Raw genomic sequence first — 24,791 nt, 5'->3', positions numbered from 1 at the left:
AAAACACAGGTAAACATCTTTCTGGTATTCTCTGCTTTCAGCCAAGATCCATCTGACATCAGCAATGATATCCCTCTGTCTTAGTTATCTAGTGCTGCTATAACAGAAATACCACAAGTGAATGGCTTAAAAAGAGAAATTTATTTTCTCACAGTTAAGGTGCCAGCTCCAGGGGAAGATTTTCTCTCTCTGTTGGCTCTGGGGGAAGGTCCTTGTCATCAGTCTTCCCTGGTCTAGGAGTTTCCCAGCTCAGGGACCCTGGGTCCAAAGGATGTACTTCCCTCCTGATTCTTCATCTTGTTGGTACGAGGTCCCTTCTCTGTTTATTGATGAATTCCCGATCTCTTATCCCCTGGGCTGACGTCTCCACTCTGAGACAAGGAAGCATAGAGCTTCCCTGTCCCCAAGAGGCATTCTTACTATTCCCCTGAGAGCCATATGCTCACACTCGTCAACCCAGGGCACCCTCTTTCCACATCCTCTTCTGAATTCAGCTTGAATTACTGGCAACCGCTTTTGAATGATCTTCAGCAAAATTTTACTTGCGTGTGATATTAATGATATTGTTTGATAACTTCTGCATTTGGTTGGATCACCTTTCTTGGGAATAGGCATAAATATGGACCTCTTCCAGTTGGATGGCCAGGTAACTGTCTTCCAGATTTCTTGGCATAGACTCGTGAGCACTTCCAGCATTGCATCCATTTGTTTAAACATCTCAACATTTGTTGAAAAAGGCTGTATCAATTCCTGGAGCCTTGTTTTTTGCCAATGCCTTCAGTGCATCTTGAATTTCTTTCTTCAATACCATGCATTCTTGACCATATGCTACCTCCTGAAATAACTGAACATTGACCAATTCTTTTTGGTACAGTGATTCTGGGTATTCCTTCTATCTTCCCTTAATGCTCCTACGTTGTTCAGTATTTTGCCCATAGAATCCTTCAGTATTGCAACCCGGGGCTTGAATTTTTTCTTCAGTTCTTTCAGCTTGAGAAATGCTGAGTGTGTTCTTCCCTTTTCATTTTCTAAGTCCAGGTCTTTGCACATTTCATGATAATACTTTACTTTGTCTTCTCAAGCTGCCCTTTGAAATTTTCTGTTCAACTCTTTTACTTCATCATTGCAGAGGTGCCCACTGTTTATAGTATTTTATGCATCCTCTTGCCTATTAAAGTGTATCTGCTTAAACATTATCTCAGGGGACAGTAATGGTGTGGCCTTGAGGGGTTGTGGAGTAGAGTGGTCAAGAACATAAGTGCCAGAGCCAGCGTCCATGGTCTTAAATCCTGGCTCTTCCACTCTCTAGGTACTTTACCTCTCTGTGCCTCAGTTTCCTCATTTGTAAAATGGTAATAATTATAATGACCATCGCATAGAGTTGTGTGGGCATTGATTGTGTTATATAACCCATCAAGTGCTTAGACTAGTAATTGGTACACAGTAAGCACTCAATAATGGTTAGCTATTGGTATTAATTAGTATTATCATTGGGGACATCATTCTTCTAGAGCTGTACAGAAATTTTGACAGGAGGAGAAAATGAATAAGACCTTTTGTTAAGGGAAGGGGCTTCGTAGCAGAAAAAAGAAGTAAAATTTAATGACAGTGGAATTGGTTCCCTGGTGTGGAAAAGATCTCCTCCTCCTTTTCCGTTATGAGGTCTGACCCTAGCTTTTGAAATTTTGATTGCTAGTGCAAATTTAGTTTATTGTTTCTCACTTTCAGCACTGTCATCTTTTTTTTAATAATCTATAGGCTGATGGAACATATTTGAATGGAGAGATTAAATGACTTTCATTTGCTACTTTGAAATGTTTTAATCCCCTGAAGAGAGAGATTAAAGCTCTTTACAGAAGATAGGGGTGTTGATTTTTTTTTTTTTTAAGTTAATACTGATATTCAGCATTCCACAGAGCCTCCCTTCATTTCCTGGTATCAGCGGATAGAATCATTTCCTTGCCTACATCACCACCAGGCCACATTGAAAGAAGAGGTAGAGGGACAGGGCTAAGGATGCTAGAAAGGAAAAATTAAGTAACAAATTTGCTTTGTAAAGAAAGGAACCAAGGAGAGGAAAGATGCCAAGAAGATGTACAAAGCATGCCCAGACAAAGAACAGCCACGTTCTGTGTGTGTGTGTGTGTGTGTGTGTGTGTGTGTGTGTGTGTGTGTGTGTGTGAAAGAGACAGAGATACACACAGAGATACTCTGGATTAAAATTTTTAATAAGGGCAAAGAGTTTGGAGTAATGGAGAAGAACTCTCTCGGGTATCAGAGGCAAGCTCTTAGACACTGACACCGAATGTGTTATAACAATTAAATGCAAATGAAATATTTATAAAGAGTAAGCAGTAAACCTCATCCAGCTGCCAATGTCCTGGAGACTGCTGAGAGCACTGGGTTGAGAGTCCGGGCAACTGGGTTCGCACCCTGCATCGCCCACTCTCTGGTTTGTGACCCTCCAAAGACCCTGAGCTTCTCAGCTTCGTATCCTCGTAATATCACCACTGCTTCCTTGAAAGCTTTGGGTTGGTGAATGTGAACATCCTTTGAAGAATACAAAATTGAATGGAAGAACATGGCATATGTTTAAAGTGTAATAATAAGCAAATGAGAAGTATCCATTTATTCAACAAGTAGGGGCCCTGGTGGCACAATAGTTAAGCACTTAGCTGTTAACTGAAAGGTTGGCAGTTCAAGCCCATCTAGCAGCTCCAAGGAGGAAAGACCTGGTGATCTGCTTCTGTAAACATTATAGCCTAGAAAACCCTATGGGTAAGTTCTACTCTGTTACATGAGATCACTATGTGTCGAAAATTGACTGGACGGCATGCACGAACAACAACAATTCAAGTATATACTATGCAGATACAGTGTGACAGTGGAGCCCTGGTGGTGGAGTGGTTAGGAGCTCAGACTGCGAACAAAAAGGTCGGCAGTTTGAATCCACCGGCCACTCTTTGGAAAACCTATGGGGCAGTTCTACTCTGTCCTATAGGGTTGCTATGAGTCAGAATTGAACTTGATTTCACACAACAACAACAGTGTGACAGGCACTGTGCTAGGCCCTAGGGACACAGGGTGACTATTTTAGGGGAGAGAATAAAACAATACTAGGTGTTTAAGATAGTAGAGAAGGATCAGAATTAAACACTTCTAAGGTCTTTGTATTGTCTTGGAGGAGGATATAGAAATTGATTAATTTTAGATTAAATCACATAAGCACGATAAAAAGTTGAAGGTACCGTTGAAAAAATAGAAAGAGAATGTAACTTCCAAAGTAGCAGTGTGGCAGGAGGCATAGAAAATAGGAAAGGCAGTGAGAAGGGCTATTGAAAAAGCAGGGTAAACAGAAAGCATAAAATAAGATAGTAGAATGAAATTCGCATATATCAGTAATCATAGTAAATGTAAATGATCTAAATTTGCCAGTTAAAATATAGAGATGAAAGACTTGGTGAGAGGGTAGAATCCAGCTAAATCTAACATAGAAGAATAGAAAAAGTTTAAATTTAAACATAATCTTTTCTCAGGGATGGATAATAATTATGTCAAACACATCTTTTACCACTACTTACATGTCTCCTTTTCTCTAGGGACTTTATGATAAAATAGGAATTGAGTTAAATCTGCTGGGGGTGAAGTCAAGAGTAGGAGAGAAAAGAAAGGAAAGAGCATTTATTGAGGCAGGTACAGTGCGGGGTGGTTTCAAAGGGAAGAAAATGCTTGTTAGAATAGAAACGAGCATTCTAGTGTAGCTTATTGGGCAAAGGCTCAGACTGTGGAGTCCAACATACTGAACTTGGTTTCCTACTCATTCATACATTCAATCACTTATTTAATATTTATTGAATTACTATTTTGTGCTAAGCAATTTGCTAGTAACTTACTTTAATCTATTTATGGTTTAGTTTCCTCACTGTATCTATTATCTATTGCTACAATAATGCTGTGTAAGAAACAACCACAAAACCTCAGTGGCATATAACAGTAAACATTTATTAACACTCACTAGTCTGTGTGTTGACTGGGCAGTAATGCTGATTTGGGCAGGGCTTGGCTGATCTTGGCTGGATTTGCTCATGAGTTGCAGGTCTCTGGGAGCTGGCTGGTCTAGGATGTTCTGTCTCATGTGGCTTCTCATCTTCCAGCAGCCTAGCTTGGACTTATGGTAGAGACAGGAGTTCAAAAGAGAAAATAGAAGCTTGAAGTCCAGGTTCATAGCATTCTCTTGGCCAAAGCTAGTCACAAGGCCACCCCTGATTGAAGTAATGGAGAAATAGACTCCATCTCCTGATGGACAGAGCTGTAAAATCACATTGCAATGCATAGTCACATTGTAGGGGGCGTGAGTACAGAGAAAGGGAGAATTAGGGCCATTTTTTGCAACCAGTCTACCACACTCATCTAGTTATGCAGAGCTAATATTAGCACCTACCTCTTAGAATTATTGTGAGAATTCAGTGAGATCATGCATATACAGCAGCGATTTTGAGCCTGGCTTGCAGGCGGCACTCTGTAAATATTAGCCATTGCTGCCGCTGTTGTAATCACTAATGTTATTACTAGTATTATTGATTCGAGTCCTCCCTATCCCTGAGAATCTGCTCATTGCAGTTCGGAGGTTCAAATCCTCTAGTCAGCTTTGCTCCTGCATGCCTAATTGCTTTTCCTCTTAATAAAGGAGCAAGTCAGTTGATGGAAAACTTCCTTGATTTTGCGAATACAGATGCCACTATGTGTTAGCATCCTTTGGCCATTAGCTGTCAAGGCAGCCAGGGCGGAGATCTATTAAAAGAATATGTAGGTGCCTTTGCTTTTTGCCATCAAAGCCTTGCCAGGGATGGAGACACATCTGAAATGGAGGGCAGAAGGGTCCTGGCATGAGCCAGAGCCTCCATTTGCATTTACCCAGGAAAGGGGAATTAATTGCCTAGTGAAGTTTGGTCTCCTCGTGTTAATTAATGATTCTGGCAGCCTGGTGTTGATAGTTTGTTATCTATTTTTATTTCCAAAGGAGAGAGATTGAGCCTTGAGTCAGAAATGCCAAACAGGCTGCAATTTTGCTGAATTCTGGAGCCTTGCTTACAATGCCTCAGCAGGATGGGTGCCCTTAATGTTGAGTTAGGAGGAAAGGCATCGGTGAGTCTTGGCTTTGTTGAGGCTCCTGTTTACTGCCAAGCAAAGAAGCACCAAGATGCTTTTTACCATGTAGGATAAACCTCAGCAGTGATTACTATTATGGGCCTGACATTAGCTTCTCTTTCAAATGGGAGGCAGCAGCACTTGGAAAAAGAATCCACGTTTAGGGAGAAGATGAAAATGAATTTATTGATAGAAATCTCCGTGGATCTTAATTTCTTAAAAGAAGGGAAACACCTTCTTTTGAGTTCCGTTCCCAAACAGAAGAAGAGCCAGAGATGAAATGTGTTTGTGATTCATCAAAAAACACACAGATTTTAGTTTCTCTCATTTTTAGAAGTAGCTGTCTAGGTACTGGGTTCTGTCGAATGAGAGAGGGATTATATTTGGAAATGCTAATTGTGGAGATGCTTACTTTCTTTAAAAAGCAGCCTGAAGCCAAACTGGCTCCCACTGCTGCTGCTTTGGTTGCTTCTTTTTCTCTTTAATCTTTCTGACACCCTAAAAGTAGTTCACCCATAGAATTAAAAGAATCTGTTTTGCCCATCCTTGATGTTTACTGTTGACTCTGTAGTTCCTCTCCAGAAGCCACTACCTCTGACCCTTATTTTCAAAAACAATGTCAGGAAAATTGTGAATTAAATTTTTTTAGTTGGAACACCCAACTCAAATAAGCTAAAGCAAAAAAAAAAAAAAAAGAATGTATTGACTTACATTATGGAAAAGTGCATGAGCTTCAGGCATGGCTGGATCCAGGTGCTCAAATAATGTCATCAGGAATCAGTTTTTCGCATCTCTTTCTCTTCTGCATAGACTTCAGTATCTCTCTTCTGCAAAGACTTCAGGCTGGAGGGCAACAGGCAGCTCCAAGCTTACAGTCTACCAGTTTAGCAACCCCCTCCTAAGGGCACCAACAAAAGTTCCAGACTGGCTTGCATCAGGTCACGTGCCCTTCTCTGTACTGATCATTGTAACCAGGGGGATGAAACAGATGACTGGCCAAGCTTGGGCTTGTGCCATTCTCTGGAGTACAGGGAGGTACCAGCTCAACCCAAATCTCATTGACCAGCTGTGGGGGAAGGGATGATTTACCCTAAGGACCGTCAGGAGCAGGAAAAATGTGTGCTGACCAGGCAAAGGTAACAGATGTCCTGTGGGATAATATGTGTCATGGTTTGAATTATGTCCCCCCAAAAATGTGTATAACAATTTGGCTAGGCCATGATTCCCAGAATTGTGTGGTTGTCCTCCATTTTGTGATTGTAATTTTATGTTAAAGAGGATTAGGGTGGGATTGTAACACCAGGTCACATCCCTGATCCAATGTAAAGGGAGTTTCCCTAGGGTGTGGCCTGCACCACCTTTTACCTTACAAGAGATAAAAGGAAAGGGAAGCAAGCAGAGAATTGGGGGACCGCATACCGTCAGGAAAGCAGTGCCGGGAGCGGAGTGCGTCTTTTGGACCGGGGTCCCTGCGCCGAGAAGCTCCTACTCTGGGGGAACACTGATGAGAAGGCCGACAGAGAGAAAACGCCTTCCCCTGGAGCTGATGCCCTGAATTGGACTTTTAGCCTACTTTGACTGTGAGGAAATAAACTTCTCTTCGTTAAAACCATCCACTTGTGGTATTTCTGTTACAGCAGCATTAGATGACCAAGACAATGTGCTAGTCCAGCTCTTCTAGGAAGCAAATGCCAGGATGAGATTAACCATGCAAGGATTTAGTTAGGGGAGCCACCTGTGGGAGCAAATAGGGAGGGAGCCGGTGAAGGCTAGGAGGAAAGGTTGGGTGGGAGCATTGTAGACTCCTGTGCAGACCGAAGAAGGTTCAGCAAGGCATCAAGGAGTCCTCCAGCTGAAGTTGGCTGTCGGGGGAGTCCTGGGTCTTCCAGGAACAGGCCTGCTTTCTCATCCCTGCTGCATGCAGTTATTGGCTGGGAGCAGCCCATGGGAAGCGTGGCCTTGTTTCAACTGATGGATCTGAGAGCTCAGCAGCTGGGGCCCTCAGTCAGTTATTCTCCCTGTAGCCGGAGCTCTGCAGGCACCTTCTCATGGCCACCACGGATAACAGCTCGTGATTATAAAGTAGCTCATGGTTTAGAAGGTGCTTGCATAGTTCTCAGCTTAGTTGATTCCCTGTGATACCAGTAATATTATCATCACCCCTTCCCATTTTACAGATAGGAAAGGTGAGGCAGGAGAGGTTATGATCTGTCCAAGGCGGCTCTACTAGTCAGTGAAGGGGTCAAACTCACATCCTGAGCATTGCCTCCCTGCCCACCGCACCCCCTCCTAAGAGAATCTGCACTCCTTCAGTTCTTTCTGTCTGTGCTGCGTGACCCCCCACTCTGCCCTCTGGACCCTGCTGATTGGATAAACCCAAAGCCTGGGCTGAGTCACCGAGTCCACAGTCACATAATGGAGGCATGGAATTGCCGGGCCAAGAAGATTTGGGTCATGTGCAAGTGCAAGGCAAGTGGCTGAGAAAAGAGACATAGTCATGTTGAATGTCATGCACCTTCCAACATCAAGTGATGAGAAGGGCACTTCACCTCTTCACTTCTTCCTAAAGAGCCATAACTCCAATCTAATCATGAGCATCATCAGGCACACCCAAACTGGGGGACATTCTACAAAACATCTGACCCATATTGTCTTAGTCATCTAGTGCTGCTGTAACAGAAATACCACACGTGGATGGCTTTAACAAACAGAAGTTTATTCTTTCAGTCTTCCCCCTGGACTAGGAGCTTCTCTGCACAGGAACCCTGGGTCCAAAGGACCCACTCTGCTCCTGGTGCTGCTTTCTTGGTGGTATGAAGCCCCCCTGTCTCTCTGCTCGCTTCTGTCTTTTATATCTCAAGAGATTGGCTCAAGACACAATCCAATCTTGTACAGTGAGTCCTGCCTAATTAACATAACTGCCACCTATCTCACCTCATTAACATCATAGAGGTGGGATTTACAACACATAGGAAAATCAGAATAGCAGATAATCACACAATACTGGGAATCATGGCCTAGCCAAATTGATACACATATTTTGGGGGGACACAATTCAATGCATGACACATACTCTCCAAAAGTGTCAGGTCATGAAAAACAAGGAAAGACTGAGATGAGAAACAGCCCCAGATGTGGAGGAGACTAAGGACAGGGGACAACTAAATGTGATGTGGGCTCGTGGATGGGATCCTAGAACAGAAAAAAGACAGCAGTGGAAAAACTGGTGAAATCCCAGTGAAGTCAGCCGTTTAGTTAAGAGTATCATACCCATGTTGATTTCTTAGTTTTGACGAATGTACCATGGTAATGTAAGATGTTAACATTAGGGCAAGGAGAGTGAAGAGTATATGGAAACTTGTACCATCTTTGCAGCTTTTCTATAAATCTGAAATCATTCCAGGTTTAAAAAGAGAGACAGAGAAGCAAAGCAAATAAATATTCTGTGACTGCACAGAGGGAGCAACCTTGGTTTCTGATTCTCTTGCAAATCATAGGAGGTCTGGCTAAATTTTATATCCCCTTGGATCCATCTGTTCATCCAACAAATACTTACTGAGCCCCTATTATATATTAGACCCTGTTCTAGGCTCTGGGAATACAACTGTGGACAGACTATTAGATCTCTGATCTCTTAGAATTTATATTGTAGCAAAGGATGCAGACTCTGTCTATCTATCTGTCTGTCTGTCTACCTGCCTGCCTGCCTACCTAGCCATCCATCCATCACCTGTCATCCCTCCATCCGTCCATCTATCCATCCATCTACCTAATCATCCATCCATCCATCTCTCCATCTCTCCTTCTATCATATCTATCTGTCTATCTATCTATCATCTATCTGTCTGCCTGTCTATCTATCTCTGTCTGTCTATCTAAATTAACAAGAAACCATCAGATGATGATAAGTGCTACGCAGAGAATTAAAATAGGCAAGGAGGAGGAGGTGGTCAGAGAAGGCCTCTTTGAGGAGGAGACTTAGGGTGAGACCTGAATGACAAGAAGGGACCTACCATGCAAACAACAGGGGGAAACACATTCCAGGCAGAACAGCTAGTTCAGAGTCCCTGAGGTAGGAACAAGCTTGGTGTGTTTGATGAACACAACAAAGGCCTGAGGCTGGATCCTAGTGGGAGAGGGGAGGGTGGTAGAAGATGAGGACAGAGAGACAGTAGGGTAGGGACAACAGATTATGTAGGGCCCATAGACCAGGTTCTCTTTTCTAAGTGCAGTGGGAAACTACTAGGTGGGTTTTAAGAGAGAGGATGCCATGCCCTGCTTTGATTTTAGAGACATTCCTTTGTCTGCATGTAGAGAATGGACTGTAAGGAGGTAGGACAGGAGGCAGGGAGGCCACAGCAGTGGTCCAGGCAAGAGTTGTTGGTGGCCATGGTGGTGGCTGGGAGGATGAGGACTGGACTCCATGAGACCCATCTTCATAATAAAGCTCCCCTTTTACTTCAGCTACTCTGAAGGGTATCTGTGTCTCGCAACTGAATATACGAAGAATATGACCTTCATCTTCTGAGGCCACATCTCCTGTTTTCCCACCATGCTCTGAAGTCTTCAGAGAAATTAGAAAAATTTTCCTTTTGTAAGTCTTACTTTTCTTATTCCTTGTCTATACACCCTTTGTCCACTCTGTGTATCCAGCACTCTCATTACTCTCTCTTCTTGGGGCCCACCTTGGCCTAGCCTCTGAGAAAACATCTCATGTTCCCTAGAGTTCTCCTCTTCCGTCAGAACTTACCAGCCCTGTATCCATTTGCTTAAGTCACTTTCACCTGCTGGGGATAAACTGATACATTATATCTTGCTAACTGAAAAAGGAATATTTCTTCCAGATAACTTTAGCATTTGGATGGTGACTTTTGTTGCCTTCAGATTCAACAGGTATTTGTTGAACACATACTGAGTGTTTGCTAAGCTCTGTATTGGACCCTTTCATGTGCTTTAATCTCCGTTGGTCCTTACAAACACCAGTTTTTGTTAGCTGCCATCCAGTCATCCCCCGACTCATGGCAACCCCATGCACAGTGGAACAAACTGTTTCCCAGTCCTGCGCCATGCCCATGATTGGTTGTGGATCAGATTGTTATAATTTGTAGGGTTTTCATGGGCTAGTTTTTAGAAATAGATCACCAGGCCTTTCTTTCTAGTTTGTGTTACTCTGGAAGCTTCGCTGAAAACCGTTCAGGATCATAGCAACATGCAAACCTCCATTGACAGATGGGTGGTGGCTGCATATGAGGTGCATTGACTGGGAATTGAACCCGTCTGGTTCTCCTGCATGGAAGGTGAGGATTCTACCACTGAACCACCAATGTCCCTAGTATAGACACCTAGGGAGGTAGATATTATTACCCCATTTTACAGGTAAGGGCTTAGAGACTCAAAACCTTTGCTCTCTTTCCCTCCAGTGAATTATGTATGGGAGTATCAAGGTGGACCAATGAAGAGAAGGGTCTTGTACTTTGATGCTCCTTAAGGTTGACTTGAGAATCATATATAAATTCTCATGAAAAATACCCTCTGGAACTTACCCGGTTCCCCTGAAAAACTAGTAGGCTTTTTTAAGTGCAACCAGACTTATGTCCCCTGAGGCTTTTGTCTCTCTGCTTCCTCTGCTAGGAAGGGCTGGCCCAAAGTTCCTGGTTTCCCATCTGAGTGAGCAGAAGTGTTCGGTGTGGCTGTGGCTTTGGGATGGACTACTTGTATCTGACCTTCTCGAGAATTGTCGCTTCCCATCTTTTTCCCTAGCCTTCTCTTCCAGTTGGTCCAGGTCATGAGATGGGTCTTGGTTGAATGGGTAGCCGGAATTTCTTTCTGCTCAGTCTCCCTCCTGGATATAGCGGTAATGGTAGGAGGCATCAGCCCAGGGGAAGAATCCTTTTCTCAGGGAATAAATGGATCACAAAATGGGGCCTCTTGCCATCTGTCCGTCCGTCCATCCATCCGTCCGTCCATCTGTCCATCCATCCATTTATTTGTTCGTTTAATCATCCATCCATCCATCCATCCATTTGTTCATTTAATCATCCATCCATCCATCTAATCATTCATCTATCCGTTCATTCATTTAATTATTCATTCATCAACTATTTGGTATTTACTCGGTGCCAGACATTGTGTTAGATACACAAGACAGACTTTGTCTCTTGGTCTTGAGGAGCTGATGTCTTGATATAGCCGGAGTTTCTGGTGTTGACCTGGAATGATAATCTAGCCTGGGTCCTCCTAAATTCATTTGGAAAGCAGCATCTGAAAGATGTGGTGCCACTTGCAGAATTTCATAAACTACTAACATATTCCATTTATCATAACTAAACATGCAATTTAGGGTGGTCAGATGCACTTCCCGCCTGTATACACACACATACACTGGATATCAGGATGGAAGGAGACAGGCTGTTGTGGAGGCTGCATTCTGCGCATTCCGGTAGAGAAGAGGAGGGCCCAACCATGTCGGGAAGAGCTGGGGAAGGCTCTTGGGGAGAGCTGACAGCCACTCTGTTCCTGGCCCTGCAGACCTTTCAGTGTTTGTTCAACGTGAACACAGTGCTTAAGAACATGGGCTCTGACATTAAGCAGATGTGGGCTGAGCCCCTGTTCGGTTACTTGCTAATGTGTGAGTTTGCACAAACATCTTACCCTCTCTAAGCCTCTGTCTTTTCATCTGAGAAATGGGATCAATCTTAGTATCAACTTCACAGGGTTGTTATAAATATTAAACAAGATCCCATATGTAAAGAGCTCAGCCAAGGTCTTGGGATTGCTATCATCTTTCATAAATTCTGGGTGTACTACCAGGGATCAGAAAAGAGGACTTCAGTCTGGACTAGTGTAATCAGGGAGATCTCCCTGGGGGAAGTGACCTTTGAACACCTGAACTTGGCAAGAGTAAGGAGGATGTTAGTCTTGCTTCCTTCTGTATCCCTAGCACCGGGCACATAAGTCAGCCCTCAGCATGTTTGTTGAGTAAATAAATGAATGACTTGTCAGGATCTTGAAGGAGGGATAGGATGTGCATGTGGAAGGGCCTTTTAGGCGTTTCTCTTCCTAGGGACCAGATAGGGAGCCCTGGTGGTACAGTGGTTAAGCGCTGGGCTGTTAGCCAAAAGCTCGGCTGTTTGAACCTACCAGCTGCTCCACGGGAAAAAGATGTAGCAGTCTGCTTCTGCAAAGATTTACAGCCTTGGAAACCCTATGGGGGCAGTTCTGCTCTGTCTGAAAGGGTCACGATGAGTTGGGATTGACTCGACAGCAACAGGTTTTTTTTTTTTATTTTTATATTTTTAGGGACCATATGGGGTCAAACTATAATACCTTTTCTTTCTTTTTTAATATGGAGACTATACCTTTTCAGCGTCACACAAATACTATCATGGTGTGGGACTGCTTTGCTTCCCCCACAATTTATTTAAGTGACCTCCCCCTCCCCCCGCCACTGCTGGACGTTTAGGTTGTTTCCAATTCGTTGTTATCATAAGCAATGATTATCCTTGTATCTACATCTAATTATTTCCTTAGGTTAAAGTCCTGGAGGTAGTCTCATGGGTCCCAGCGTATGTATATATAATTGCTAAGGTTTGGGGGACACGCAGTGCTACATCACCCTGCAGAAAAGCCATGCCAATTTACATTGCCACCCACCATGTGTGAGAAGGTACGTTTCCCCACATGAGTGCCTGCCCTGGACATCAGCCATCAGCTAGTCTGATTGCTCATGTGCTGCCTGGGAGATAGTCTTTCCTGGTTTCTGCAGCACTTTGCTCTGCCTCCCTGCTCAGCCAAGTGGGACTCGTGGGGAGAGCAAGTCTCTCCCTTTTTCAAGCCTGCTGGGTATCTGTCATGACATGTTAGGATTACATACATGTGATGTTGAGAAGTCTCCTTGGAGGAAAGACGTCCCCCAGATGCTGGAGCACATCCTGGAGTAGAGAGGAAGTGCTTGGGGCACTGAAAAGCATGCCCCCCCCCCATTCCCTGGTCTTCCATGGGGTGCAACCTTGTGCATCCTCACCCCCCCGCACACACAAACGGGAATACATTCTGCCTGTACTGTGCCTCCCTCAGCTGTTGTGTAGCACTAATTACACTATTTTATAATTTGGGGCTCCTTTCTGTCTTTCCTGTTGGCCTTTAGGATGGAGGAATGGAGTCTTCGTTATTTCATTACCCCCAGTATCTGGCAGAGAGTAATGATAACAACAATAGTAAAACGAGGATAATAATAATAATATCTAATGTGTTGAACATTTACTAAGGACCAAGCACTTTACATACTATACTGTCTTAACTAATACTAATATATCAGAGCCCTGGTGGCGCAGTGGTTAAGAGCTCGGCTGCTAACCAAAAGGTCGGCAGTTCAAATCCACCAGCTGCTCCTTGGAAACCCTATGGGGCAGCTCTACTCTGTCCTGTAGGGTTGCTATGAGTAGGAATTCACTCGACGGCAACAGGTTTAATATTAATACCACAAACTAAGTGGATTATAAGACAAAAATTTATTGTCTCACAGTTCGGGAGACTAGAATTCCAAATGAATATGTCAGCTGGGCCATACTCCCTCTCGTCTCTCCCAGGCTCGGTAGCCCCAGGTGTTCCTTGGCTTGTACATGGATCTTCATATGACGGTTCTTGCTCTGTCTCTCTGTGTCCCTTCTACTCTTTATAAAGACATCACTCATGTTGGATTAATACTTGCTCTACTCTGGTATGACCCCATGTTACCTTAACTGATGTTGTTATTGTTAGGTGCTCTTCAGTCAATTTTCGACTGGTAGCGACCCCATGTGACAGAATAGAACCGCACCATACCATACAGCTTTCTAGGCTGTAGTCTTTACGGGAGCAGATCGCCAGGTCTTTCTCCAGCTGAGCCTCTGGGTGGGTTCAAACTGCCAACCTTTTAGTTAGCGGTCAGGTGCTTAACCATTGTATAAAGAGCCTATTTCCAAACAAGGTCACATTCACAGTTACCAGGGTTAAGGACTTCAACATATCTTCGGGAGGTGGGCACAATTCAATTCATAACATATTCTAAGTGCTATATGTATTTTATCACATTGAATTATCCCAATAAACTAAACAAGTAGGTATTACTATTATCCTCATTTTACAGGCAAGGATGCTCAGGCTCAGAGAGGTGAAGTGACTTGGTCAAGGTCACATAACCAATGAGTGGAAGAGGCTGGACTTGAAGCCAGGTTTCTGTCAGTCATTCTGCTGGGTGCCTGGTGAGTGTCTAAGCCTCTAATTGAGGAGCCGGCTTCCCCTCTGCTCCCTCCCCTGCACTAGCTAATTACTGGGAGACTTTGACAGGTATCTGTTCTGGCAGAGATGAGGGATCTGGTTCACTCATTTCCAGGGAAAAGCCAGAAAGGAGCTTTGAGAGGTTCTTCTTGGAGGAGTGCTTTGAAAGACCTGACCTGAAACGGTTCTGCTCCTGACTCCCCACCTCCAGCCGGGTTCCTGGGATGCCTCCATTATGGAGTCATTCCTTTTCCATCAGAGCTTAACGTTCTTTTTGAAAATGTAGATTCCTCCAGCAAATGTCAGCCCCCTCCATCCTCAATGCCAGTGGGCGTGAGGCCCTCTGAGCCTTTTTCTCAAGCTGTTCCTCACTCTCCTCTCTTCTTGCCACTTGTCTACTGTTCTGAGTGGGCATGTATTAGCTCATATGAACCTAATGACAGCCATAGGACAAGATGCTGTTACCCCACTTTACAGATGGGGGAAAACTGAGGTACAGAGAGGCTTAGTAACTTTCCCAAGGTCACACAGTTTGTATGTGATAGAGCCAGATTTGAACCTAGACAGCCTTGCTCTAAAACCTGGCCTCTTAACCGTTTCATTGTACTGTCTCTGCCGTTGCTGTCCCACCTCCAGCACCTAAGGTGGTTTTGTGCTGAGTGCTTAGCTACAGGGTGAGTCTAGTTAAGCACCGTGCACAGAGTAGATGCTTAATAAATTGTAGCTGTTATTAGTTACTTAGGGTATATAGCATTTCTTCACATCCATTAGCTCAGTGAAATATCCTGGCCGCATTGGTAGGTAGGTGGGAGTCAGGCATTGTAGCCCCATTTTACACTTGTGGAAACTGAAGCTCAGAACATACAAGTGACATGCCCAAGATCACACAGTTGGTAAGTGGTGGAGCGGAGAATCAAACTCAGACCACCAGACAGCAAGTCCAAGGTTCTTTCCCCTAGCAGTGCCTTGCCTGATAATGCTGAATTACCTGATTTAATAAATAATATTTGTTAATTTGACTTAAAAGCTTGTTTCACCAGTCCTACTACATCTTCTCTGTAATTACCCTATTTTCTCCTAAGGGGGCTAGTGGGCTTTCCAAGACTTGCCCCTTTTCCAGTGGGGAGGGATCTGTCGGGGCACACAGGCCAATCTCGGGGACCCAGCAATTCTCTCTCTCTTGCTCTCCTGTCTCTCTGCTCCATTTACTTGTTTTTTCTTTCACTGATGCCCTGTGATGAGTTGTGCTCCTGGAAAGCTGCCCTGTGACATCTCTTCCCTTTTGTGTTCCTGATGAGAGCGTTTCCCTGGAGGGTGTCGAAAGAGGAGGAGGAGGGAGTGAATAACGCGAGGAGTGTGCTGGCAGTGCTGACCAGCGGTAGAGCCTGGTGGTCAGGCTAAAGCTTTGAGCCTGAACCATTTCCCTTGCAGGGCCTGCCTCTGCGGGAACACGTGTGCAGGTGTGTGCGCACGTGCGCATGCCCGTGCACACACACGCACTATATTGTTCAGAACAGGCTGTAATATGATAGAAGTGTTGGGCCCTTTGGCCGAGAGGGAGCTCAGTCATGATTCCTAAGGTTGAGCTGCTCTAGGATTTTCACCTTAGGGTCCTCTGGCAGAGTTGCTATATGAGTTTCCCATTGCTGCTGTAACAAATTAATGCAAACTTAGTGGCTTAAAACCACACAAATTTATTATCTTACAGTTTCAGAGATCAGAAGCCCTAAAATCAGGGTGGCAACAGGGTGGCACTTTTTCTGGTGGCTCTAGGGGAGAATCAGTTTACTCAGCTGTTATAGCTTCTAGAGGTGGCACAATGGTTAAGCACTCCGCTGCTAACCAAAAGGTCAGCAGTTTGAACCCACCAGCTGCTTTGCAGGAGAAAAAACCTGGCCTAGGAAACCCTTTGGGGGCAGTTCTCCTCTGTCATATAGGTCGCTAGGAGTCGGGATCGACCCGAGGCGTACATTGACACAGAGGCCTCCTGCATTCTTTGGCTTGTGGCCCCTTCCTCCATCTTCAAGGCCAATAGTGTAACATCTTCAAATCTCTCTGTCTCTATTTTCTTTCCCCTATTTTTCCATTGTCACATCTTTCTCTCATTAGCCTGACCCTTCTGCTTCCCTCTTTCCCTTCTAAGGACCTTTGTGATTACACTGGGCCCACTCAGGTAATCCAAGATAATCTTCTGATCCTGAGGTCCTTGACTTAATCACATCTGCGAAGTTCCTTACACTATCTAAGGTAATGTATTCACAGGTTCTGGGGATTAGGACAGGAACATCTCTAGGGGTTATCATTCTGTTTACCACACTTGCTGAATGAAACAGGAACATTCTTTCCTTCTGGGCTATCTCAGCACCCATCTCCCTGGGAGACAGTAGTGCACAGGGAGCCCTGAGACAAGCCATTTGGATTCACAACCTGCACCCTCCTTTCTCACTGTGTTACCTTTGCTAAGTCACTAGTCCTCTCCTTGTCTAATTTACCCATTTCTGAGACAGGTAAGGTGCCCGGGTGATGTAGTGATTAAGAACTATGGCTGCTAACCAAAACCTTTGCAGTTCAAATCCACCAGCTGCTCCTTGGAAACCCTATGGGGCAGTTCTACTCTGTCCTATAAGGCCACTATGAGTTGGAATTGACTTGACAGTTCGACGGCAGCGGGTTTTTTTTTTTTTTTTTTTTTTTTTTTTGGTAAGATGGGTAAATAACATCACACAACTTTATAGCACTGTTGTAAGTCATTAATGACACTGGGGTGATAAAACATGGCACCTGGTGAATAATAAACCAAAAACACCAAACCCGTGGCCATCGAGTTGATTCTGATTCATAGCAACCCTGTAAGACAGAGTAGAACTGCCCCATAGGTTTTCCAAGGCTGTAATCTTTATGGAAGCAGATTGCTGCATCTTTCTTCCACGGAGAGACTGGTGGGTTCAAACCACCAACCTTTTGGTTAGCAGCTGAGCGCTTGACCACTGCACCATCAGGGTTCCTTTTCTGGTCAATAATAGGCACTAAAATTAAATGAGAGTGACTGTTGTAGTGAGGGAGATGCCATATAGCACAGTGGTTACAAGTTCAGAAGGTCTTGGTTCAAATCGCAATCCCACCACTTATGAACTAGCTTCAGGCTGGTGGATCTAGGCATCTGAGCCTCAGTTTTCTCATTTGACCAGTGGAAATAAAACTGTTACCATCTTAACATACTGGCTGGTTGTGAGGATAAAATAATAACATGGTGCACATGAATCTCCCGGGACACAGTGGGCAGTTTTTGTTGTAGTTATCACCCTCATCATCATCCTGCTCTTCCTGGGGATGACGGAGAATTGTAACAGGCCACCTGTGTGTGGCCTCAACAGAGCAAGGGCAGGACAGCGCAGCTCACTGAAGCCAGGGCCCTGAGAAATCTCTTTGCAGCGCTCTATCTTGTAACGAGGCCTCCGAGAGAATCAGGGCCTGGCCAGGTTCAGCCTTGGGGAGTCTGGGTTTGAGGCATCTCCTTGCTGCAGTGCCATGAGGCTGCCCGAGCTTACAGCAGCAGCTGGTTCCCTGAGCAGAGTCCTTTCCAGGGGCTCTCAGGACAGAGGGAGGGGTTTGGAGATGGTGACCAGGGAGGCGGAGGATGTGGGGCAAGTTCTTTTGAGAAGGTGAGGCTAATCCCTAGATGGCTGGTCACCAGGGGGCTACGGAGGTCTGGTTTCAGCTCTTACTGTTTTTAAATTTTGCTGCAAAGGCCTTTCTTCAGTGAAGGCTTGAGCACATGCCCAGTATGCAAATCAGTTAAAAGTGCAACTGCTCTACTGGAAACCAGGGTGGGGGTCAACTCAGCCCTCCCTTTCACTCCCAGAGGGTCCTTTGGGGTGCCCAGTTTGAGAAAAAGTGACAGGGTGGTGAAAACACAGGCTCCGGGGTTTGCTTCCCTGCCTCTGCCTCTTTCTGGTTGTGTGAGGTTGGGGACTTCATTTCACCTGGCTGAGCCTCAGTCTTCTCATCTAAAAATGGGGCAGTAATAGCACTTTCCTCACACAGTTTTGGAGACTAGAGATAATAACTGTAAAGTGCTTATTATAAGCCTGACACATGGTAGGTGTCTAGGCATTTAGTGGGTGGTAGCTGATTTCATTCCCCAGTGGAGAACTGAATCATAATAGTCCCTCCTAGAACATGTGCTTAATGGCCAGGGAAGCTTTTAGGTGTGGTGGAAATTCCTTGGGAATGGGAGCCAAGAGGCTTGACAGTTACATTGATTCTTATTCTACCAGCAGCATTCCATGTGACTTTAGTCCCTCTCTAGGCTTCTAATCATTTCCCACATGTTTACTGAGGGCCTGTTATATACCTGGCAGTGTTCTAGGCATTAGAATATAGGAATGGCATCTGAAAGTCCTGAGTTCCAGACTCAACTCTGCAACTTGCTAGGCCTTTGACTATGGGCAAGTCACTGCCCCTCTCTGGTCCTCAGTTTCTCCATCTGTAAAGTGAGGGGACTCAACTTGTACCATCAGGTCTTCCCAGAAAAAGTCAGTGATTTCTTGCCCCCACGCAAATTCCAGTGCATCTTAACTTCACTCTGATAGACATTCTGAAGCATAGGCTTTGAAATAATACAGCCCTGGGTTTGAATTCTCTCTCTGCTACGTACTAGGTAACCTTGAGCAAGGAACTTAGTTTCTTGAGTATCAGTTTCTTCGTCTGTAACGAGGATGACAGTAGTACCCTCAGAGGATCGTAGAGAGGATTCAAGGAGATGATGCATACAAAGTTCTTAGCAGAATGACTGGCACATAATAGATTCTCAATACATGAAAACTGCCATCATCACAATCACCGTCAACACCATCAATATCACGACCACTGCCGTCATCATCACCACCACCGCCATCACGATCATCACCACCTTCATCATCACCGTAATCATTATCAACACCATCACCAGAATCATCACCACCGCCTTCATCATCACCATAATCATTATCAACACCATCACCAGAATCATCACCACCACCTTCATCATCACCATAATCATTATCAGCACCATCACCAGAATCATCACCACCAATGCCATCATGGTCACAACCACCTTCATCATCACCAGAATCATTATCAACACCGTCACCACCATTATCACCATTACCATCAAGACCATCACTTTCATCATCATCATCGTCATCATGTAAAAAATGAAGGCCTAAATGGTCTCTAAGATCCTGACATTTTAAGTCATAGCTTTCAGGGGGGGAATTGACAAATGTGGTTGCTTATCCTGGACCATCTGGGTGGGGACACTTTATATGAGAATTTCCAGTAGAGAGAGCTCTCCTTCACTTTGCAGAGAAGTTAGAAAAGATCTTAGTCTGTTTGGTATTTACTGTCCTTTCTCCAACACAAGCCCTTTCCCACAGTGAACAGGAATAGGACCCTTGAGATCTGGAACACTGAAAGCTGTGGAAACACTTCCTCTTTGTTTGTTTCTCCTCTTAATGATTTTATTTCTACATCCAAGATTTTGTTTCAGAAGGCTTGTCTGGATTTTTCAGGATGAATCTTTGGCCAAGGCTCATTTGTCTGATTTATACCACCTAAAAAATTTCCCAGCTGCATCCTGCTCAAGACACATGCCGAAGGGTAAGATTGGTGAGCGCCCTCCTGGGTTGGCTGTCAATTCCTTTATTCCTCTGTCCAAGCATTTGAATGGTAGGACAGGTTATAGCTCATGGAGTCATAACAGCCCACGACTTGGGTGTTCTTAAATTTGCTTGTTAAACCCTTGCGTCCTGTCTTTAGGAAATTACGATAGTGTTATCCTCATTTTACAGATGGATCTTGGAGACATTAAATGACTTTTCCGAAGTTGTATGGGCTGATATATCTGGATCCCAGCAGCTTGTCAAGTGCCTCTTCAACTAAGCTATCCTTCCTCTTACAAATTTCAGTTTTCCGAGCTCCATCTTTCCTGCTCTGAATTCCCAGGCACCTAAGGCACAGGTCAAAAACCTGCAGCAGTGTGGGTGAGGGCAGATCATTCGGGGTGAGCTTTGGGAGGGGGGATGCTTGAAGGCCCACGCACCGGGGTCAAACTCTTGGCAGAGAAGAGCAGTGCAGGTCTGGGGGGGTGTGTGGGAGAGGGGCAGCGGAAGTTATAGCTTCTTTGCTCTGGGAGTGAGCGACAAGATTAGAACAAGTGTGTGGTAGGTAGGCTGTTTCTGACTTCGCTGTGTGATGCCAAGAAGTCCTGTCCTCCACCTCTCTGGACTCCCCCTTCTCTGCTCTACCCATCCAATAAGTTAACTTCTCCTCCTGGGGTTCACTTCCCGCCCATCCCCTCCTCCGCCGCATCTTAGCGCTGTCCACAGTGCTGACCACCAATCCTTGACAGCAAGCCATTTCAACCAGCTGGGATCTCTGGTGTGCCCAGCCTCCCCTCCTGGCCTCCCACCTCGCTTTCTCCAGGAACCTCACACATAAATCACGGGTGGGAGGCAGGCTTGATTCCCCTGCGCCGTGAAGCTGCTGCTCCCCCTCCTTGCTCACACAGGGTTTTGCAGCAGTGGCGGCAGCCGCCACTGCCGATTAGGGCACTGGGGAAGCAATTGATTCGTCTACTGCTAGCAGCCTAGAGTTGCCTATGCGGACGGCAGAGAGAGAGAGGGAGAGGCTAACAGAGCGAAAACCTTCATCCATGTGGAGGGCAGTCTGCGGGAGCACCGTCTGCCTTATCCACTGACTGGTCTGAGTTCTGGCAGTGGTATTTCTATTTGTCTTGGTCCTGCATGATTTAGGGGTAGTGTGTGTGTATGTGTGTGTGTGTGTGTGTGTGTGTGTGTGTGTGTGTGCGTGCGCGCGCGCACACATGCATGTTGGAGCCTTGATTTTATTTTGGGAGGAGTAGGAGAGTCAAATGAACAATTTTCTTTCAGGCACCTCTGCTGAGCTTTCAAACAAAGTCATCAGGACTTAGGATCTTCCCACCCGGCAGGGAAGAGAGGAGTTGGCAAGAATTTGGATCACCCATTCCCCCTTCAGTCCTCTGGTGTTGCGGTAAGGGATATTCTTCTTGGTTGTGCAAATGGGCTCGGGGTATTGGAATCCCAGTTGCAATGAGGTGTGTTCATGAGCTGGTGGGGTAGAAGGTGCTTGGGAGGGGAGAGGTGTTGAGGAATGACCACGTTTATTTGCCCACATTCTGCAGTCTTTTCTCGCCTAAGCGGTACCCCAAAGCCAAATGAGATTCTGGCTCAGTGCCCAGGGAGGGGGTAAAATGTGCTCGTGTTTTAGGCAATGTAATCAAAATTGTGATTTCTGCCCAGTTTGCCCTCTCCCCTGCCACAGAAGCCGTTGAAAGTAACCAGCAGTTCTCTGAGTGAATTAACCCTTCCTGGGGTTGGCCAGGCTGGCATGGAGGGTCTCTGGGTGTTCTGATCTTGTGGGTAAGCCCCTTGGCCCTAGATGGGAGAGGGTCACCTGAGGCTCAAAGATTAACCCTTGCCTGCGCACACAGGGTGAAGCTGGTACAAGACAGGGCTCAGATTGTACCATCTTCCAGGGACAGCTGAGTAATGTAGTTGTGCTGGTTTTTGCAAGCTTGGCGGTTGTAGCTTTCCTGAGATGGGGGGCCTGGGGACCATGAAAGGGCCATATTTTGCGTGGAATGAGTGGTCAGGGAGGTCAGAGGGGAGCAGCCATCTGCCTGCTGAGTAGATGATGTTTTATTTTCACAGGTGGTGTAACCTGCAAGTGTGTGTATGGGGGGTACATCCTGGCACCAACTCGGGTGACTCCATTCTTGAACCTGTCTCAGGGTAGGGAAGGAGTGGGATAGGATTTGTTCAGATTCTGGGGAAGGGCTCCAGGCTCCCGCTTCAGATCTGTTTCAGGGCAGACATCCCCCTGTGCCCGTTTCTTCTTCTGACTGAGGTCCTGGTGGGTGAGCCTGCACCAACCTGTTAGTGAGTAGGAAGTGGAGGTCCCTTGTAACAGAATCCAAAAGCCACAGTTAATTTTAAAATGTCTTTGCTGCTAATCTGAGACCCATCAAAAGGGGATTTCTCTTTGCTTTCCACACTGATTGCATCCACCTTTTTGGAAATGAATGTTCTTATTTTTAGCATCTTTGCTATTATCTCTGGGGCCACTTCAGCCTTCTGTTCCCCCAAGGATTTCCGCTTTAGATTCTTGTTCTTGGAGGTGGGAGGAGTGAAGCATCAGCCCCAGACACTGGCAAGGGGCTGAATATAAGCAGGGTGCACTTAGTCATTCTCTCCAGCCCCAGGGCCAAACGGGAATGCTGAGATCCTGGGGCGTGTGCCTGCTCAGGCGGAACTTGTGAGGCAGAGGGGACGGTTGCTCGGTGGTTAGTGCCAAGGATTTGGTCCTCTAAATCCCTGCTTTCTCTTCCTGGTTTCCCTTGCTAGGTGACCTTGAGGAGAAAGTTTGCCTTGGTTTCCTCCCTGGGAAGCTGTAAATGTTCAAGCGAAGAGCCACAGATCTGGCCAGAGGTGGTGTTTAAAATCTTGAACCCTGGCACTAACTGACCAGAACGGACTATGGGTCCAATTTGGGAGGTCTGCGGGGGAAGGTCCCCATGCTGTGCTGTTAACCCTTTAGTTTCTGGACTATGGGAAGGTTTGGGGGGACCTGGGGGAGGGACCAGGGAAGCCACAGGGGCCTCAGGGCAGCATGACCGTCCAGTGCAGGAACATTTTACTATCTTAACAACTGGTCTGGCCATGCAGTGCCTGCCAGCTGAGGTTGTCCAGATGTGGGTACTTCTCAAACATCTCCTTGCTGCCTCCCAGTCTTACTCCCTTGGGGGTGGCTAAGATCCAAGAGGATGCCCTCTCCCCTCCCCCTTCACATTTGAAGTGGTGCATTGTGGTGCGCCAGGAAGAAGGAAACAGAAGCCTCTGGAAGGAGCTTTGCACTTGAATCAGGAGATCTGGGCTCCAGCCCCAGCTCTGCCTCCCTTTTTGAGCATCAGTTTCCTCACCTGTAAAACAAAGTAGTTGGTTTAGGTGACCCCAAGGCCCCTTCCAGCTCTGAGGTTCTACAACTGTATCATAGGGGTGTGTGTGTATGTGTGCACGCAGAATACATACTTCTAGGAAGGGTTAGCACTGTATTTGGGAACTTATGTGCGTTGGGGAGGCCGTGCTGGGGTGAATTAGGATGGGGGTCCTAGAACTCCGTGCTCGTCTGGAAAGGGACCTGCTTTACTTGGCTTGGATGAATACACGTACAGATTCTGCAGTACTTCAAGGCCCCATAGAGACTTTCCTCAGGGGAGGTGAGAGCCTCCTCTTTGAAAATATGTATATAGACATAAACACACAACATCAGGGGGTTCATGGGCCCTCTCTAAAGCCTATCTGAGCACCCCAGGTTCAGAACCTCTGACCTAGTCTAACTCCTTCAGGGGACCCAGAGAGGGGAAGCAACTTGCCCAAGACCACACAGTAAGTCAGGGCACAGCAACGTAAGAACCCACCATCATGACCCCTGGTCCTGTGTGTGAGCGTCTGCCCCAGCTAAGAAGAGAAGACCACAGCCTTGTCTCGTCACTCCTGGTCCAGGAAGTCCCCACTCCTCCACCCCAGCATGGGTGCGAGGGAGGCTAGCCAGCACCCCCTCTCCAGCCATGCTTGAGGTGGCCAGAGATTCTGGAATTCCAAAAGGGTGGCTTGGAAAGCCAGTCCCTGCGGCTGGCTCTGCCTTTTCTCTTCTACCTAGCAAGAAGCATCCTGGCTGCCTGGTCCAAGGAAGTGCATCAGGCCAGGGTGGATGCTCTGGGGTTTGCTTGTAGGATGTGCTATTTACTCTTTATTTAATGCTCTCCGCCGTCTTTCCATACGGGAAATGGGGAGGCTTGCGACTTTCTAATAAAAACCACCATGACAAATGGCTCTGTCTTCTGCTCTTTATCCCCTTCTAGTGGGGAGCTGGTCGTAAACACAGACAAGTCAAGAGTTGACTTGAAGCAAACAGTGTGGTTTATTTCTGTTGAGAGCTGTGGCTGTAACCTGGGATAAAAATAAAGCTGGGACCCAGTGGTGGTGGGCTGGAGCCAACTAGTTTAAATTATTCAGCTGCCACCCAGAATGGAGAGTTTGATGTGCTGGGAGATTGAAGAAGATGCCACAGAAATAGCACCTCTCCTTCCTCTTCGCACCCTGGTTGAGCCTCTGGGGGTTGCAGTGTGGGAGTAGCTAGACCCGAGTTTGAATTCTGACTTCACTGCTCCCTTGCTGTGTGATTTCAGGCCCGTCCCTTAACCTCTCTGAGCCTCTTTTCTCTGTTAGTGTATTAAGGTAGTGCAGTGTAGTTAGTGGTTAAGAGCACAGGCTCTGGAAATAGGTTTGCATTTGAACCCTAGC

General features: G+C 45.9%; 1 protein-coding gene across 1 annotated transcript in view; it reads left to right on the top strand.

Annotated features, from left to right (window-relative positions):
- Nucleotides 1–24,791, top strand: part of RPH3A (rabphilin 3A) — a 184,272-nt gene that overhangs the window by 57,668 nt on the left and 101,813 nt on the right. The window contains exon 2 of the mRNA XM_004379062.2: nt 21,339–21,459. The gene's annotated coding sequence lies outside the window, so the exon portion shown is untranslated. The remainder of the gene's footprint in view (nt 1–21,338; nt 21,460–24,791) is intronic.

The sequence above is a fragment of the Trichechus manatus genome, unplaced genomic scaffold, assembly GCF_000243295.1.
Source record: "Trichechus manatus latirostris isolate Lorelei unplaced genomic scaffold, TriManLat1.0 scaffold00061, whole genome shotgun sequence".
NCBI lineage: Eukaryota > Metazoa > Chordata > Mammalia > Sirenia > Trichechidae > Trichechus > Trichechus manatus.
This window is presented reverse-complemented; position numbering and strand designations above follow the sequence as displayed.